The 18,965-nt window shown below is 30.8% G+C and overlaps 1 protein-coding gene across 1 annotated transcript in view; it reads left to right on the top strand.

Annotated features, from left to right (window-relative positions):
• Nucleotides 1-1,503: 1,503 nt before the first annotated feature.
• The window catches only part of LOC129231565 (clotting factor G beta subunit-like), a 50,218-nt gene continuing 32,756 nt past the window's right edge, over nt 1,504-18,965 (top strand). Inside the window, exon 1 of the mRNA XM_054865923.1 lies at nt 1,504-1,682. The gene's annotated coding sequence lies outside the window, so the exon portion shown is untranslated. The remainder of the gene's footprint in view (nt 1,683-18,965) is intronic.

Raw genomic sequence — 18,965 nt, 5'->3', positions numbered from 1 at the left:
AAACTGAATCTTGAGAGAATTCATTCGCATTAAGATATTTGCTTGATTTTTTTTTCCCAAGGAGTGAAAATACTCTTTGACATTTTTTTTTTTTTTTGATGAGTAAGACTTTTTTTTGGATCAATTATTCATAAAAAAATAAAATAAAATAAACGTTTTGAGAATGAAATAGAAAATGGCTGAAAAAGTAGAGATGCATATTATTTTGATTTTTGACGTTTAGCATGTATAACATTTTGTATTAAAAAAAAAACAAATCATTAAAAAAAAATATTTTTTGTTGTTTTTCAAACAGTCTTACTTTCCCTTTTTTATGATGCTATTTTTTTAATTCGAAATAAAAAGAGTGAAAATACGTTTGATTATTTTTTTATGGATATTACTGATTTTCAATGAGTGAAATACTCTTGTACAAGGGTTAAAAATATCTCTGCATATGAATGGGATCCTTTTTATAGTTCTAAACTCATAATTAGAACTGCTTGGAACTGTTCTAAATCTTAAAAAATGACAAGTGTCTGTTTCCAATGTACCTCATGCCTAATTTGGTCGAGATAGAACTTGAACCACAGATTTGTGTACGTAATAGGTCCGTCGTTTCAAATTTTTCCAGGGAGTGGGAGAAGGCATTTATAGAGAAAAATGAGCAAAATACATACACAACAAGGGGCGGGGGATCGATCCCCTGATCCACCTAGTGGTAGGCGTGATACGAAACTCAAATACCTCTTAGTTCAAAAATGATCTCAATTCTGGTGTATCAAGTCAAGCTTTAAGTTACAACGGACTCAAAGAGAACAATTCACAAACCTCGACAATAAAGTGAATTAAAATTTTTGACTAACGATTTTAGCAAAATTTTGAAAAATAAACTTTATTTTAACTTTAAAAGGTTTATGTCAGCCTAGAGTAGAGCAGTAGGGCTTCCTGTTAAATGCGCTCAACCGTGAAAAGTGGTCACAATCTCATAAAGGACAAAGAAAAAAAACCTCACAACATAGAAGAAAACTAAGAACAGATTTGAATTCTGCATGCTTTCTTTACTCTATAATAACTCATCATAAATTTTGTAAAAAATTTCTCCCCAGTTGTATTTTATATTGAATAAAAAATATCTCGTGACAGCGCAGGTAAAAAGTACATCAATATCATTTTTTTTAAAAAAACGATTACATGGCTATCTTTTGATTTTCCACCAACATTTCCGTTAACACTCTAGTTATCGTTTCCTAATTTCAAAATGAATCTAATATTTCATGAAGTAGGCAATAAAAAGACCCGTTGGACAACTCTTAAAAGGACGCTGGAAACATTTTGAATCTTAGAGAGTGGGAGAAGTCTGCCAAAAGCGGGAAAAGAGGCGATAAAAGGGGTTTTCGAGTGCATGTGCTGCAAATTATTGCATGCACCAGCACTCGCAGAGGCCGCTGTGGCACAAGTGGACTTCTTTTCGCCACTCCCTGCCTCATCGCTTGTCGACTGAGAGCACTTCGGAACGTTCACTGATGACGAGCCCACCAGTTCATTCTTTCCACTCTGCCAGTCCATTCGGAAGCATACAGCCAAACGATTTCGCCCTGCTCTCTCTTTGAGACTTCTGTTCTCTTTGGATATTAAACATTATTTTGATCATGCTGGCGTGTTCTTGTGACTGCAATTAAACTGTAACCGTGGACTTGGAGGTAAGTGAATGCATTTTTGAACATGCTGAAATTTTTTTTCTTTTCAAAGTGCTTAGTCCAGCATTTACTTTGTTCTAGAACAACAATTTGAGAATCTAGAATTCTTAGTCCAGCACTTACTTTGTTCTAGAATAACAATATGAGAGTCTAGAACGCTTTGTCCAGAATTTATTTTGTTCTAGAATAACAATATGAGACTTTAGAATGCTTAGTCCAGCATTTACTTTGTTCTAGAATAACAATATGATAATCTAGAATGCTTAGTCCAGCATTTACTTTGTTCTAGAATAACAATATGAGTATCTAAAATGCTTAGTCCAGCATTTACTTTGTTCTAGAAAAAAAAATGAGGATCTAGAATGTTTAGTGTAGCATTTACTTTCTTCTAGAATAACAATATAAGAATCTAGAATGAATAGTCCAGCATTTACTTTGTTCTAGAATAACATTATAATCTAGAATGCTTAGTCCAGCATTTACTTCGTTCTTGAAAAACAATATGAGAATCTAGAATGCTTAGTCCGGCATTTACTTTGTTCTAGAATAACAATACAAGAATCTAGAATGAATAGTCCAGCACTTACTTTGTTCTAGAATAACAGTATGAGAATCTAGAATGATTTGTCCAGAATTAACTTTGTTCTAGAATAACAATACTATTTTGTTTCAGCGTCGGTAAAATAGAATGGTAAAATAGAGAATAGACTTCCTCTTGAAAAATGATTAAAAAAAAAAAAAAAACATTTTATTGTTTGTTATTTATCTTTACCCGCATTAGCATATTTTGTTCAAGTGCGCAGTCTGTCGCTTTAACAGGACTATTAAAATAGCTAAATATGTATTTGATGTCCTTAAAAGTTTAATGTATGCACCCTAAGTTTTTCTTAAGTTATATTAAAAATAGAACGACCTCATCCTTTTTAGTTTAACAACCAGTCAGCTATGAAATCAAATCCGCTATTTATTGCATGCATGCAAAACACCTGTAAATACTAACATATTTTTTTTTTCATGCCTCTAAAAGAGTTTGAATGTATTTTATAATGGTATTTTCATCATTTTTGACATAACAACAAGTCTTCAGATGAGGCAACTTGTGTTTAACTAGAACCTTTTGCTCAACACAAATGTCAATCTCTTACTAATTAACTGGTCAAAACGTTGAGCAACTAATTTGGAGAAGCATGGACCTTTCATAGTTAGCGATTGCCAATAATGGGCTTTACATTTTGGAGGAGTTACACCCCCTTCTTATCAGTCTATACTATTGAAACCTCTGCGCATCAGTCTGCGTGTATGTGTGTCTCTTACCCTATCTCCTCCGGTTTGTGAATGTCTACCCGGTCAATACTGGTTGGATACCGGACATTCAGGAGAAGCCATTCTGCCGATTCTCACTCCTATAAGCTTTACGACGCCGGACATCCAGGGTGTCCTGAAGACATCCGGAGGTAAAAGCACAAAAATCATCAATTGTCACCCGCCGCAGGCGAGCAATGCATGAAATTTTGATGAAAACTCAGTAAAAATATGCATTTTCTGTCAATGTCAAGATTATTGGAAAATGACAGCTGGAGTATACCTTTAATGTGAAAGAAATTACACAGCAATTGGTCTTTTATTTCTCGAGAATTCCGTAAAAATTTGAATTTTTGAAAGTGTCCCAATACTTTTGGTCCTATAATGTATATATATATACATTAGATGCGCAAAAAAAGGTAATAAGCGAAGAAATTTTTGATTCTGTCTGCCGGCAAGTATTCATAAAATAAAGAGTTGCAATGCTGTTTTTTTTTTCTTTTCAATACTTGTGCATATAATTCAAAATTGCAATATTTAAGGAAAAAATTCATTTCTTTAGGCATTACTTTCCTTTTAGTTGTCAAGAATGGTTTTGTAACAACGAAAAAAGCAAAAAACAAAACAAAACATAAAGACAGTAGATAATGTAATGGCAATCAATTTTTGAATCTTTCTTTCTCTGAAGGGTGGAGACACTGTTCATCTTAGTAAAAGGTAACTTTGTGCTCCATGATGCGGTGCAAGGAGGCATTTCCTTGCATTGTGTACTGCACAAGGAAGCACGAGCAGATGTCATTAGGAACTTTTCAAAGGGCCCATAACCGTTAGTGAGTGTCATATGATGAACAGGAATTATTCGAAATTGCCTAACGCATGCGCTAACCATTGCGTGACCTGTGGCATGACGATTAATATTATTGGACAAGAACCTCGAAGAAAGTCTCTTACACTTTGATGAATTCAAATAAGGTCAAAAGAAATGATTCACGATTTGGCTTCACTTTTATTCTGTAAAAAAAAAGCAATAGTTAAATGATTTTCAGGAGAATTATTTTAATGACAAGAGGAAAAAAAAAAACAGAGCTTTTGAAAATATGCATGATCCCATTCAAATACTGTTTATTAAGCAGTATTTATTAAATTAAACAACACATACTAAAAGTCATTATGCAGTTCTTCGTAGTTGATACGAATATTGCTTATCTTCAAACAAATTTCGAAAGTAAAAATAGGTAAGAGCCATATTTTTGTTAAGTATTTTTTTTTATTCTTCCAATAAAATTTTACCAATGTACATTTTTTCTTAAGTTTAAAGGTCAATTTGATTCGTAAGTAATTATTTTTTCTAAAAATAGGAGAGTATTTTCTGATGAAAGCTTTTTAACTTGACATAATCTCATATACATATATATATATATATATATATATATATATATATAGTAAACTCACGATTATCGATGAGGAGTCTTTTCACATTTTTTTTTAAACTTATCAATCATAAATTTAAAACGTACATTGTATGTGTTATTGTTCGCTCGCAGGTTTTCATATATTTTTCGTATTCAATGTTAGTAGCTACAATGTAGCAATGTTTTTACTTATAATTTAAATGTATGTGTGAGAGTTATTAACGTTTTTTACGTATTGTATACACTTAGTATTGTTTTTTACCTATTATTCGGATTATCCGTAGTTTTTGCTTATCCGCGGTTACCGTGCTACCCAATTCCGCGGATAATTGGGAGTTTACTATAGATACTAACCAGGATATACCAGGAAAAATTGAACACATTGGGTTTCTAATTTCTGAACTCATAAGACTGAAAATTATTTAATTCTTAATGCATACTTCTTGGTATTAGTGAAACACAGATTCCACCTACAGGCACTTGGTTACCAGGTTATGAAAGCTACTAAACAAAATTAATCTTATATACCCCGCGGAAAGATAAACTACTTTTCCATCACCGGAACTGATGAAGTTTAGGAGACCTAGTTTCTTTCCTATGTGTAGGCGCCGCATAAAAGAATTGTTGACAAACACCAGCAAATCACACACTAACGGTCACGTGTCTCTTTTATTAAGTCTCTATTTCGGTTCACCAGGAGATATCGGAGAGAATGGGTTTTGGATTACATGGGACGATGACTCTTTTCAAAAGCAGTGGTCTTAAACTGTTTACATGAAAGTTAGTGAGGAAAATTTATGTTTCTTTACAAAGCTTCTCGCAGTTATCATAAGAAAAGTTCCCTGAGATGGGCACAATATCAACAAAAAGGGTGAAGTCATACAAAGAACCGGTTGAACTGATTGCAGCTTTTTGCTAGTCGTTGTACTACAATAAAAGAGTGCCAAAAATATTTGACAGGTTTCTTTTGCATAAAATAGCACAGGAGAACAACTTTTAACCACATTTCTGGTGAGTTAGTTTTTTGAACTGTTTTAGAGTAAAATAGAAATGCTGATTTCAGAACTAGTTTTCTCCTAGTAAGTCACATTTACCCTACAGTTTATATGAATGTGACCCATATGACCACTCTCCGCCCGGGAGAGCGTATCACAGGAAGCCCTACTGCTCTCCTATTGGTACATATAAACCTTTATGCAGTAAAATAAAGTGCTTGTTTTATAAGAAATCGCGTTGTTACATTTACCTTCTATCTTTGAATTCCTAACTCTTCTCCTTCTCACTGGTAGAAGATTTGATCATTAGTTGTTTTCACTAACATCTAACTAATGTAGTAGTACATTAACTTTGAATATTTCATAAACTGTTAAGTTAATGAAATATGGGAATAGATGATATGAAATAGAAATCGCGCTGTTACATTTACCTTCTATCTTTGAATTTCTAACTCTTCTCCTTTGCACTGGTAGAAGATTTGATGATTAGTAGTTTTCAATGTGTATTCTCTAAGTTAACAAAAAATACTTGAATACGAAATTCAAAAATAGTGGTTTTTAAAATGCAGGGTTAGCATAAAAGAATATCCCGGTTTTAAAAATCCATATTTCATAAACTGTTATGTTTTATAGGAAATCGCATTGTTACATTTACCTTCTATCTTTGAATACCTGACTCTTCTCATTCGCACTAGTAGAAGATTTGAGGATTATTAGTTTTCAATGTGTACTCACTAAGTTAACGAAAAACACTTGAATACGAAGTTCAAAAATAGTGGTTTTTAAAATACAGGGTTAGCATAAAAGAATATTCCGGTTTTAAAAATCCATATTTCATAAACTCTTAAGTTTTATAAGAAATCGCGTTGCTACATTTATCTTCTATCCTTGAATACCTAACTCTTATCCTTTGCTCTGGTAGAAGATTTGATGTTTAGTAGTTTTCAGTTTGTACTCACTAGGTTAACAAAAAAATCTGAATATGAAGTTCAAAAATAGTGGTTTTTAAAATACAGGGTTAGCATAAAAGAATATTCCGGTTTTAAAATCATATTTCATAAACTGTTACACTTACAGTGGCTCCCAAAAGTGTTCGTACACCTACGACTTTCAATGAAATAGGACCCTATCCATTGGTTGGAATTATTATTTCGGTATAGGTATTTAATTATAAGATCTATGATCAATGTTCAACAAAACTACACGAAATTTTTTTTAAATATATTTAAACTTAATTTTTTAAAATCTAAAAACCAAAAAGCGCCGGAAATTTTATCTCACAAAAGTCTTCGTACACTTTAAAAAATGTCTATATATTATTGAATTATCTAACTTTTTATTAAGTAATTATTTAGTAGAATATCATGCAGTATCAACAACACCTTTTAAACGTCTGGGAATAAATTTCATTCTTTTTTTTTTTTTTTTTTGCGTAATTGTTTGAGTAAGTGTTCAACCACACTTCGAGTGTTGCTATTTCTAGCTCTATTTTCGTTTCAAAGCCGTACTTTCGTAATCTAGCCTCCATATATTTCTAAATATGTTACATTAAGTTCAAATCTGGAGATTGAAGGGGTATTTTCTAAACTTTAGAACATTTTTTGAGACACTAGACGCAAACGTTGAAAGCCGTGTGCTTCTTATCGTTATCTTGATAAAAAAAAAGTTGTTTCCGATAACCAATTTTTTTGGCTAAGAGTTTAAAATTGATTTTAAAATATTTAAATGATTAGCATGATTTATTATTTCATCAAAAAATTCCAAACTACCAAGTCCTGATGCTGATATGCACCATCGACAAGAACCCCTTCACCGTCCTGATAAACTGATCCAACTAAGTTCTTAAGATCAAGTTCCTCATTTTTTCTTCTATTGACAATTATACAACAATTTTAATAAAAATATTGAATTTAATTTCATCTGTAAGTAAGACGTTATTCAAAAACGCTTTGGAGCTTATTTATCATTTATTTTGCGACAAAAAGCGTAAGCTTTCCGTTTTTCGCACGAACAAGAAATTTCTGCGGGAAGAGTTCCCATTTAATCCAGTCAATCAGAGAACTTGGCGAACAATTTTAGGTGAAAATTAAATGTAAGTTTTTTCATTAAATTCTGCAGAAACTGTTACAGCACTCAAATGTGTATTTTTCATAATTTTTTTAACTGTAAATCTCCGATCATGCTTTGTCACCTTTGCTGGTTGACCTTTTCTTGCCTTGTTTTCGGTCCGATTTTTTTTTTTTTTTTTTTTGTTTAAAGCATTTTATCAAGCACTTTACTATAGAATAGTATAAATTAATTTAGAGACATTTCAAACCGATTTACCTCCACTGTGAGGAAAAAATTCAAATTTCGAATGGTGTTTGTGGTTTTTTACGAATACCAGCAATTTTAAAGTAATAAGCACAATATTAAGGAATAAATAGACAAAAAATTAAAGTCAAATGACTCTTAAGGGTCAAACAATGCAATAATAATAATAAAAAAAGACATATGATAATTTTAATCATAAATTTATTCGAAAATATTTGAGTGTACGATGACTTTTGTGGCGTATTATTTCTCTGTCAATTTCAAAAAGAAGATCCCTCAATATTTTGAAAAAACTACAGGTTTTATTTAGAATGACATAGGAATGATGTGAAAAAATATTGGACTTCATATTCGAATTCAGTTTCGCCTTATTTTGGTTTTACTAAAAAATTTTAAAGTGTACGAACAATTTTGGGAGCCACTGTAGCACTTTAAATGATAGGTGCATAAAAATAAAGATAAACTGTGAAAGTTTTTTTAACGCACGTAACAACTTAAACGTGCACGTTCCGCACTTGCCCAGCCAGAAATTCCTTCTGGAGGGGGTATTTTGGACACAACAGTCCTTACATGTCTATTAACTACTGTACTAGGATTGGAAGCAATGTTAAATCCAAGACCCCCGCCCCTCTCTCACTTTGATTCGCCACTGAAGCTCGGCAACGCTGGATTGGCCGTGCAGGTGATGATACTTTACCCTATATGCGTTGACCAGCCTAACCCACGTGATTTTTTACGAGGTTTTGTCAAAGACTTTTTGCACCACCACCATTGCATACAACATTGCAAGCTAAAAACCTAACCTTGCGCCGAAAAACCTAATCAAACCAACTAAAATTTGCAAGAACTGAACGATCGCATATGTGTAGCATAACGAAAAATTGACAGTGAACACTCCAAAATGTATGTTATAGATGTGTGTCTCGTTGCGAAAGGCGCACACATCGAACATTTGTGAGTGAAAAAAAACTTTCAGTTTATCTTTATATTTATGTATCATTTATAATGCTAAGTGTAATTGTTTATGAAATATATTTTTTTAAACCGGGATATTCTTTTATGCTATCTCTGCAATATGTTTTCATCCGAAAAAGAAATAAAATCATGCTTCAAAGCCATTTCTCAGGCTATACCGTTGACTGTCATACATTACCAACTACTATTATTATTATTATTATTTATTATTATTATTATTATTATTATTATTATTATTATTATTATTATTATTATTATTATTATTATTATTATTTGCTATTGTTATTATTGTTATTATTGTTATTATTATTATTATTGTTATTATCATTATCATCATTATTTATTATTATTTTTTTAATATTAAATACTCTTAAAAATTTCAATTAGAAATAGATGTTTGAAAATCTTTCATTCCGACAGGTAAAATGCTAAATCGCATTTATAATTTATTATATTTGTTGCCGACCCGCTAAAAATTGAAATTCACACAGTAAATATGGTAAACTTTTTCAATGTTTATCGTTATTATTATTCCTTTATTGAACTGTAGTTAGTTTCGGAAGAAAATATCGGAATTCTCATGTAAATTACTTACTCCTTCCCATAGTTAAGAGGTAATATCTCACAGGATGACCGAGATGGTGGTTTCTGTGCTATAAGGTTCATTGATTTGATTGTCCTGCGCAGGTATGGGATCATAGAGATGGGTAAACAAAAAAAGAAACATTTCCTCCAACCAAGCATGAAGCAAAATTATGGTAAAGAGCAAAAAGAAAAAAATTATATTATTGTTTTGTTTGCATTATGAGAAAAGAAGGATTCGCTTCACAGTTCATTGTCAATGAGGTTTACATTGGTATCGTTTCAAAAAAGCTTCTTTAATGAAAAACGTTTCCTGGATTGTATTTTTCATTTTATTAATTGAAGGTATTATTCCTCTCATAAAAAGTAAGAGTTTGTTTTGTTCTAACGTTTAAAGTCTATTTAGGTTCACTGTAACTTAGAAGTGAGATGATTTTCATTCAATGTTTAAAAAACTATAGCAAAAGCGGTAGCGGAAGATGCTAAATTTATTTTGCGTGTTTTCAACAACATTCAAGCAAAATAGCTATTTTAGAAAACGCAATTTAAAAGAAACTTGAAGCTATACGTTCTCTTAAAAAGGCGAAATTTTTGTTATAAAATATTGTTTCTAGAATGCTTTCATTAAGCATTTTTGACGTTTTAGGAATGAGCGAAAACAGTTGTACAATATTAGTGCGAAACTTGAATGTGGGAATATATATCATATTGACCAGCAAAAATTGAAAAATAAATTATCATGAATAATAAGAAATAAATAACACAAAATGAATATAAAGTTACAACACGTAATTCAAAGTCATACCTTTAAAAATGGAAAAAGTTGTGATGTTAGTAATCTTTTCTAAATATTTTTGGAGAATTTTCTATTTTATATCATAATTTATGTTCAGCGACTTATTTGCAGTTAATACTGAAAATACTTAAACTGGTTATAATATGTAGCTATGTGCCGTACAAATGTTTGCCCAGTATTTTAAGCTTTTTCACGTGTATTCATCATGGTCATGCCTAAGAAGAATACTTTATTTTGTTCAATGAGAGCACTATTTATAAGCTAACCTCTCTGATGTTGTTTGCAATCGGAATTGACGTAACTCAAAACATTTTAATTTCTTACATATTAGACAAATATTTTCTCCCGCATTTTCAATGTTTGTACGTGCATCTATCATGGTCATGTCCAGGGATTGACAAAAAATCTAAAATCTTAAGAACAAGGATATTTTTTTAGGTGCAAGAAAAACTATTTCTCAGAATTTTATAATTATTCAGTGTAAATGGCTTCTTAGAGCTTCTTGTTCTGAGATAATTAGCCACTAAGGTGTTTTTAGCCTCCTTGGTGACCTGCTGTCTGTGACTTGTGTTAACCTGCTGTTTGTGAATGGTGTTTGTGAATGTTGTTAGACCCAGGTCATGTCTATAAAAATTTCTGTTTATTTTTCTCATTGGGCGCTCAATTTGCTGGTTAACCGTTAATGCTTACTTCGATTCATGTAATTCAAAACATTTAAAATATGTAATGTGGTAAATACATTTTTCTCCAACATTTGTGATTCTTGCATGTGCGTTGATCGACGTCACGTCGAAGAAAAACTCTTTATTATTTTTTTAACAATAAGGCGCGGTTTACTGGGTACCCACTCTTGTATCGCAGTTAGTATTGAGACAATTCAAAACATTTAAAACGTCTTCATAATATGCAAATCTTCTGATCCAGCATATCCAATGTTTGGTCCATGTCAAAAAAAAAAAAAAAAACTTTATTTTTCTTAATAAGTGAGTAATTTATAGGTAAACGTCTTTAGATATTTCGTAATCTGTATGGATCGTACTTTGAATATGTATGTGCCGGACAGATTTCTTCTCCAACATTTTCCGAGACCTTCACCTTCATTTATCATCCTCATGTCTAAAAATATTCATTACTTTATTTTAGACAATGGAAGCGCAAATTTATAGGTTAACCTCTTTCGCTTATTCCGGAGGTATGATAATCTTCTTCCTTCATTCTTCTAGTAATCGTGTTTCAAGCTATGAATTTCCGGTTTACAACTTGAAACATTTCGCTTCTTGCGTTGAAAGAGGAAATAAACGAAGTTGAAGCAGGACCTCTAGCAGAAAGGTTACCGAAGTAGCATCTTTTGGGCCACTTGTACCCTGTATTCGAAGAAGTTTCCTTAACATTCTTACAAGAGGAAGCACAGAAAAGTAGTTTCATTATCTGACTCGTTATTTGCAAGCACGTGGTCACTTTCCTTCACTGAATCAATTTCTCAATTTTGTTGGTTAATTGCAAAATCCCTCGAAGCTCTGTTTTTTTAAAGGAAAGTAGGAAATACTTTCTCTTTTTTATCAAGAAAGTCAGTTCTTTTTCATAGACGCAGTTCCGTTTGGACATATATATAAAAAGGAAAATCGCATTTAAAATGCAGAAAACAAGTTTCTTTCATATTAAAGCATTTTTGATTTCTTGAATAAAATTCCATTAATAAATTTATTTTAAGTAGAACCAGAAATATTATAAGTAAAATTTAGAAGCTTTGGAAGCTTTATTACGAATAATTGAACTCATTTTTGTTCCACAAAGCTAACTGAAGAAAAGTACAACAAAAGTGCATTCTTCCGTGGGCAGGTAAAGGGCAAAAACTGCAAATTTTTAATTTCAATATTTTTTTTTTGCATTTTTGTAATCTATTGTCTGTTAGCTTTTTTGTACATGATTGCTTTTTGGTTTCCGCTGAAAAAAAAGCGCAAAAAAATTCTAATTCCAACATTTTCTTATTGTTACTATTGAATCCAAAACGCGTTTCTTCAAATTTTTCGAAAACTCATGGCTGCAGGTAATGTCGTTTACCTGCCCACGGCAGTGTACATATGTTTATAAACTTTTCCTTCTCATCGGTTTTATGTCTCTTTTTTGTGAACTCACCTTTTACTTTAGGTTCCATATCTTACTGCTGATTAAATATTCATAAAAACTGGTTTTATGAACACGTATCAGTTATCATTATTTAATCTTATTTGCTATTTAGTTTTTCAGTTAAGTTACTATTGTTTTTAACTAAATCCAGCAAAATAATTTCGCTAATTATGTTTTTGACTATCAGCATTTATAGAATTATTTTATTGATCTCAAGTCCCTTATGATGTAATAGAAATCAGAAAAGTCACTTGTCTTTTACAAACGTGGAACAAATAAGAACAATACGGTCTGATGTTGCATCAGCTTAAAGGGTTCAGTTCAAACTACGTACACGGCTCATATGATATTTTTACTCTCAATTAGTACTTATTTATCGTCAGTTTAGCTCCCCTTTTTGTTCATATGAACAAATCTGTATCTTGACCTGCAGTTGTTAAGCACTTCGCATTTGAGATGTAATATATAACGCTCTAATTAAAAAGAGAGAGAAAGAGAACAAACGAGAGAACTGCCACAACCACTCACAAGAAACATTGTTGACAAAACACTAAGTGAAAATCGGGCAAGTTGTGGAGAAAAGTTTAAAATAAAAATGTAAATATAGACTTAGCTTCATTTTTTCGCCTCACGATGTATCACACTTATTTGAAGTAAAAAATAAACCGGAATTAATCGATCCGTGGCCGTGCACGAAATGGGAGAGGAAGTGTCTTTCTGTTGTAGAAGATACAATGGATGTGAATAAATTGAATTGCCCAGAGATTAATGTAATTGAGCGAGAATAATCTAAGGGGAAAAAAAGGGGTGTCATTTATAATTTTTAAATTCTTTATCCGAGAGTTTTTTAAAATTTCCTTTGTCTTGCTTGTGAGTTTCGTAATTTAATGGAAAACAACAGTAAGTTTTTTTTTTTTTTTTTAATTGTTCGTTATAAGCAATCTAGTATTTAAAACGGTGAGAGATTCCTCTTTTTTGTCGGAGTTTTAATAATGCTTTTGAAAAATGTATATCTGCTCTTTAAGCATATACCTACTTATTTTCTGTCTTTAAAAAATGTGTTTAGTAGTTTGAAGAAATTATATTTTCTGATTTCGTTTTATTTTAATATGCTATTTTATTTTTCTTTTGCCTTTAGTTGGAAAAAAATCACTAGTTTACACTGTTAAATGTCATACAGTAGGAGCGTATTATAAATCTCTGAGTTTTCTAAGACTACTTTTCAAAAAATCTTCCGTTATTATTACTTTTTTTTAATATTTTTTTTATATAGTTCACTTCTGTTGGTTCCCTTAAACTATAAGTTAACAAGTAAAAACTCGTATAAAAGTATTAGATACATGTTTCCGATTTTGGACTAAGGTGCATATTTTTGAAAACACGATATAAATGTTCTGCATTCAATTACACTAAAACCTTAGTTTATGTAAATTTCAGTATTTATGCACTAAATTCATAAAAGAAAGCCTTTTGTACAATTTCCTAGTGTGAAAAAAAGCATAAAAAATATTCAAATGATAATAATAAATACTATTATTATTTTATAATGGAGAGTTTTTAAACTTTTAATGTCAAGTAGGAAAATAAACAAAGAAAAGAAGCGTTTAGGCTAGACAGTTAAAACAAATTTCTCAATGCCCGCATACAGTCAGTTTAGCAGTGATGCCGAATGAAATGCACTGTGGTACATGGAATTTTCAGGGAGCATCGCCAAATTAATGTTCATTTCTCTATATACAGGTTATTCCGTTTTAACCTGCAAAACCTCTATTTTCACAATCGTTAGTCGTAAATGCATACTTCGAACTGTAAAAATGTTCAAAATTAGATGCAAAGTTAAGAGATTGAAAGTTTGAAGCAAAAATAAAAATGAGTCAAAAAATACAAAATTTAACTTTTTATACGGGTCCTAGGTCCCTTAACTTATATTCAGGGAAATAATCGGAATTGAAAGATATTACTAACACAAAAAAAAAATTGACATTTGTGCGACCAAAACTCAAGGAGCTATTCGAGTTCAAAGTTTTAGGGGACCATATAGAAGGTAAGATTGGAACTTATCGTCCTTTCAGAAGAATGACATACTGCCGAAGTAAAAGAAAAAATATATTGATATTTTCTCATTGCTATTCAAAAATAAATGCAAATGTTATGCTATTATACGCAAAAACACACTACAAATCCTGAATCAATTTGAAAAAACACACTCTTTGCACGCATATAATTTTAAACCATTGTGAACTGCTATATGTTCCCCACAAAAGGTGTTATTGACGGCTAGTGTAAAGTGATGTGTCACAAAACACTGCATTTCATAGCTCGGTGAATATTAGTCGTACTAATGTCAAACTTTTTATGTTGAAATTTTTTTTCAATGGAGATTATTTCCCTGAATATTAATTAGGGGACCTAGGGCCCGTATACAAAGTTAAAATTAAGTTGAAGAAAGTTAAGTTTTTTTTGCTGCAAACTTTCAATACCTAAACTCTGCATGTGATTTTTAACATTTTTTGCAATTAGAAGTATTCATTTAAGACTAACGGTTGCGAAAATAATGGTCTTGCAGGTTAAAAAGGAACACCCTGTATATTTTTTTATGATTTATATGGCACAAAGTCAATCGGCATTGTTAATTTCGAGTAAATTAGTTTCCGTCCGAAAGTAATACTTATTTAACTGCTATAAACTGTGATTTGGCCAAATAATCAAATTGGGCTCACTGGTTTAAATTAGTTAGAGTAAAGTTTCTTATACGTGGGCAAGACACACTGGTGGGTATAAAGTTAATTTTTGCTGTGTCGCAATACTCAATTGAACTTTTTTCTTATAGATTTAAAGCTAGAGGCTCATTTCGCAAATGTAATAGCAAAAAATATTTTTAAAAATACTGAAGGCATGAAACAAACAATTTTTTTGTTCGATTGAGAACTCTTGAAAATTAAGAAGTAAGCATTTAATTTTATCTGAAAATTGTAATACGGTGATCAGTCAAAATCAGTTGCCCTCCGCCAAAGTTTTGGAGAAAGTGTACTTGAAATTTTGTCGCAGCACATTAGATACTTATATACGCTTGAAGTAACGTCTTTGAGGCAATTTTAGTTTACTTTCTAATTGGTCTTTAATAAGTCTCAACAGATGCAGGTGGCGTTTAATTGACAAGATCGTGTGCTTATATATGAACTGATTGTAATACCGGAACAAAAACATATTTCCAGTATTCGGTATTTGTCGAAACGAGGTACCAGAATACCGGCATGAGTATCGGTGCTAAAATTTTTCCGAAAAATGAACAAAGGGATTCGTGCTTTGTTATCCTATTTCTCGGTTTCTTACAAAAATAAATATAATTAAATGAACGATAGATAAAATGTATATGTGTGTGGGTTTATATTCCATCTTTCTCTGCTTCTTTAAATCAATTTTTCGGCTGAAAGTGAAACGTTTTCTTTCTCATTATTTCATGCCATTGTCTATATCTATACCTCTGGCAATATAATAAACAGTTATCTTTCTTGAGAGAGCTGAGTTTAAAATTTTCATTAAAGTTGTCTCATCTATCACGCACTTATTCTCTTTTACTACCAATTCCACTCTAATATGTTATTATTTGATAGTTTTTTCCCTTTTGTGGATATATTTCCTTCCGTAATAGTAGAATTACGTTTGTAATTATACTTTAGCAAAATTTAATTAGCTTTTTTAAAGAGATAGCCTGATATGCAAAAGTAAATGAAAAATGAAAAAAATAATAGCATGCAGTACAAGAATGCACGAAAATGTGATTCATTCACATCATCCAGAGATGAAAATATTTTTTTTTTTTGTATTCTTCCTAAGGGGGTGAAAATATATATTTTTTTAAATATTAACTTTCATTTGTTAAAATTGAGGTTCATATCATAAAAATAAATCAGACAAACAAGCATGAAAAGTTTTTTGGAAATACATAAGAAATTTTCTAAGATATCATGCACGCAAAACGAGAAACTTGCACCTGAGAAAAAAAGACTTAAGCAGCTGCTGTTAACATAAATCTCTATGTAGAAAGCATATGGATTTTTCCGATAACTTGAAAATGTTTTTTGTGTTATCAAATTGCTCAGAATTAAATTATGCATAACATATATTTTTTCCAGAAAGTCGAAAATTTTGAAGGTTAAGGGTTCTTAGACCCCTTAAAATTACAACAAGTACTTATAAATCATTAAAAATCGATTAAATTGAGAAGTATTTACTACTTGTTGTTAATACCAAAAAAAAAAAAAAAAACGTTAATACCAAATGTCTTTTACAGTAGCAAATACCGACTTTTCGAAAATATCGATAATCGATAGACTAAAATTGCAATCTCTTTTTATGAAGTAATGCTAAAATGTGTTGCACAATTCAGTTTTTTAACGAAAATATTTGAAAGGCAGTAAAAATAATTGTTCATTACAAAATAAGAGCTCTTCTAGGCATTATAATTCTTAAGGTTTTGTCCTCATATAAATCAACATTTCCTTCGTACATAGTATTTGAAACAATAAAACTTTATTAATATGAAATCTTTAAAGCATTTTTTGTGGAGTTCATAGATATAACCTTAAGCGAGATCAAAAGAAGTAACAATTTCATAATTAACTCTCAATTGTTTCCACATGCAATGAAGTTTTTACAAAAACATGTACTTTCTATAAATTAAACTAATAAGTGTTTGGAATTTGCATTGTTTTACAATTCCTGTTCGATTTCATAAATAACAGCTGCTTAGTTCTATTAAAATGCACCGACTTCAACCACATATTTGATTTAGTTATAGGAAAGCTACGGAAATATAGGACTACAGAATGCCAGTACACTTTTACTTAAATATTTCATAAAGTTCCTTGAAAATGATTATTCAATTTCACTTACTAAACTTAGCTTTTGTAAGTTTTCATTTTAAGTTTATGTATTATTTGTTTTGTTTTTTTCAGTCCCAAATGTTTCCGCTTTTTCTGATACATAAATTTAATCTAATAGCCCTTTTATGTCTCGTGAATCCGTTGACCGATTTTCACTTAGATGCCCATCAATATCTCATCAATGCTTCGGACACATTTGCGGGAATTACGGAAACCAGTTTACCCACTATCAATGGGTGTGTCCCATATTATTTCTATTTAGTGTAGTATTAAAAAAGAAGCATAAATGGGCCACTTAAATAATGACCCGATTTCCGGTATATCTAAAAATACTCTCTATTATACAAAAAAGAAAAAAAAAGAAAAGAAAATTGGAGCATTCTATTAGGTCAAGCCCACAGGATATAAACGAGAAAAGGAAAAGTGTCATAGTCACAACTAGGATCTTTTCTGCATCTTCCTTAAATTGACTGCAATAGGTATAACTTTTTCTGAGAAGATTCACCGTTTTTCAATTTTTCATTAGCTTTTAAATACAAATTACAACCACTGTGTATATGAACTTCTTTTTTTTTTGAACTTTATCAATAAGAGCATGAAAACACTAAATTGTTTTCAATTGAAAGAAGAGGGTAACATTTTTAGATTTATTTCGTTTTTTGATTTATTTTACAGGAAAGAAACAAATCTTCTAACACCTCAAAGAACTTTTAAACGTATCAGATTGCTCGAAGCCTTTGAGATCCTCTATATTTAAATTTCATTTATCAAAACTGCTTTTGTTTGGCAAAATCTTGAAAAAAATCCATTTCTTTTTTTCCCCTTTATAATATAAAGCACTGAACTTGTGATAAATATCTTGCTAAGTTTTGCTACGTATTTTTTAAAAATATCGTATTAATTCAAAGTAATTCAGATACTATTATCAAACTTATCTTTCAGCACCTTCCCAAACACATTAAAAAATTTTTGATTTAAATGTTAGTGAAACAGGAATACTTCGGATTTTTAGATTTATTTCGTACTTTGATTAGTTTTACAGGAAAAAATCAAAACTTCTAATATCTCAAAGAACTTTTAAGTGTAGCAGATTGCTCGAAGCATTTGATATCCTCTATATTGAAATAAGGTTTATCAAAACATTTTTTGGTAGGAAAAATGTTGAGAAAAAAATAGTTCCCTCTTTATTCTTTTTAATATCATATTCAAGCACTGAACTTGTAATAAATATTGCTAAATTTTGCGACACATTAAAAAAAGTTCTATCAATTCAAAATAAATCAGATACTATTGCCGAACTTATTTTTCAGAACCTTACGAGACATATTAAAAAACGCTTTGATTTAAATATTGATGAAACACGAATACTTCGGACTTTTACATTCATTAAATATTTGATGTTGAAAAATTTGATTGGAAAAAATAGTAAATTTCAAAACGTAAATGGAAAGTTCATAAAACTCTTCTTTCGTTTTCATGCGGAAAGAATATGCATTGAAATATTATCAACAAAAGCATTCTTGAACACTAGTAGATAAAAATTGGTTTGAAACAGATCGTGCAGTTACATAATAATTCTAAATATGACATATCATTTTAGCGCTAATAAGAATAAAATTCGATCCATCATTACAAATTAGGTCGTTCCAATATTACTTACAGATTTCAGTTTCCTTAGTATTTTTTTTTACCGTTTTTGTCGGAAAACAAAACAATGAAGTGATTAAAGATACGTAAGTAGCTGTTGACACCGCTTAGCTACATGTAGTTAAAGATGGGGAAATGTGATGATTTGTAACTACTGCCACCGAAAAAAATACTGCTAGTAATACTGTATAAAAACCGATAGTCAAAGAAAACTCCTACTCACTAACTTAAATGCATATCTTTCGTCAGGT

Source organism: Uloborus diversus, chromosome 10, assembly GCF_026930045.1.
Source record: "Uloborus diversus isolate 005 chromosome 10, Udiv.v.3.1, whole genome shotgun sequence".
Lineage (NCBI taxonomy): Eukaryota > Metazoa > Arthropoda > Arachnida > Araneae > Uloboridae > Uloborus > Uloborus diversus.
This window is presented reverse-complemented; position numbering and strand designations above follow the sequence as displayed.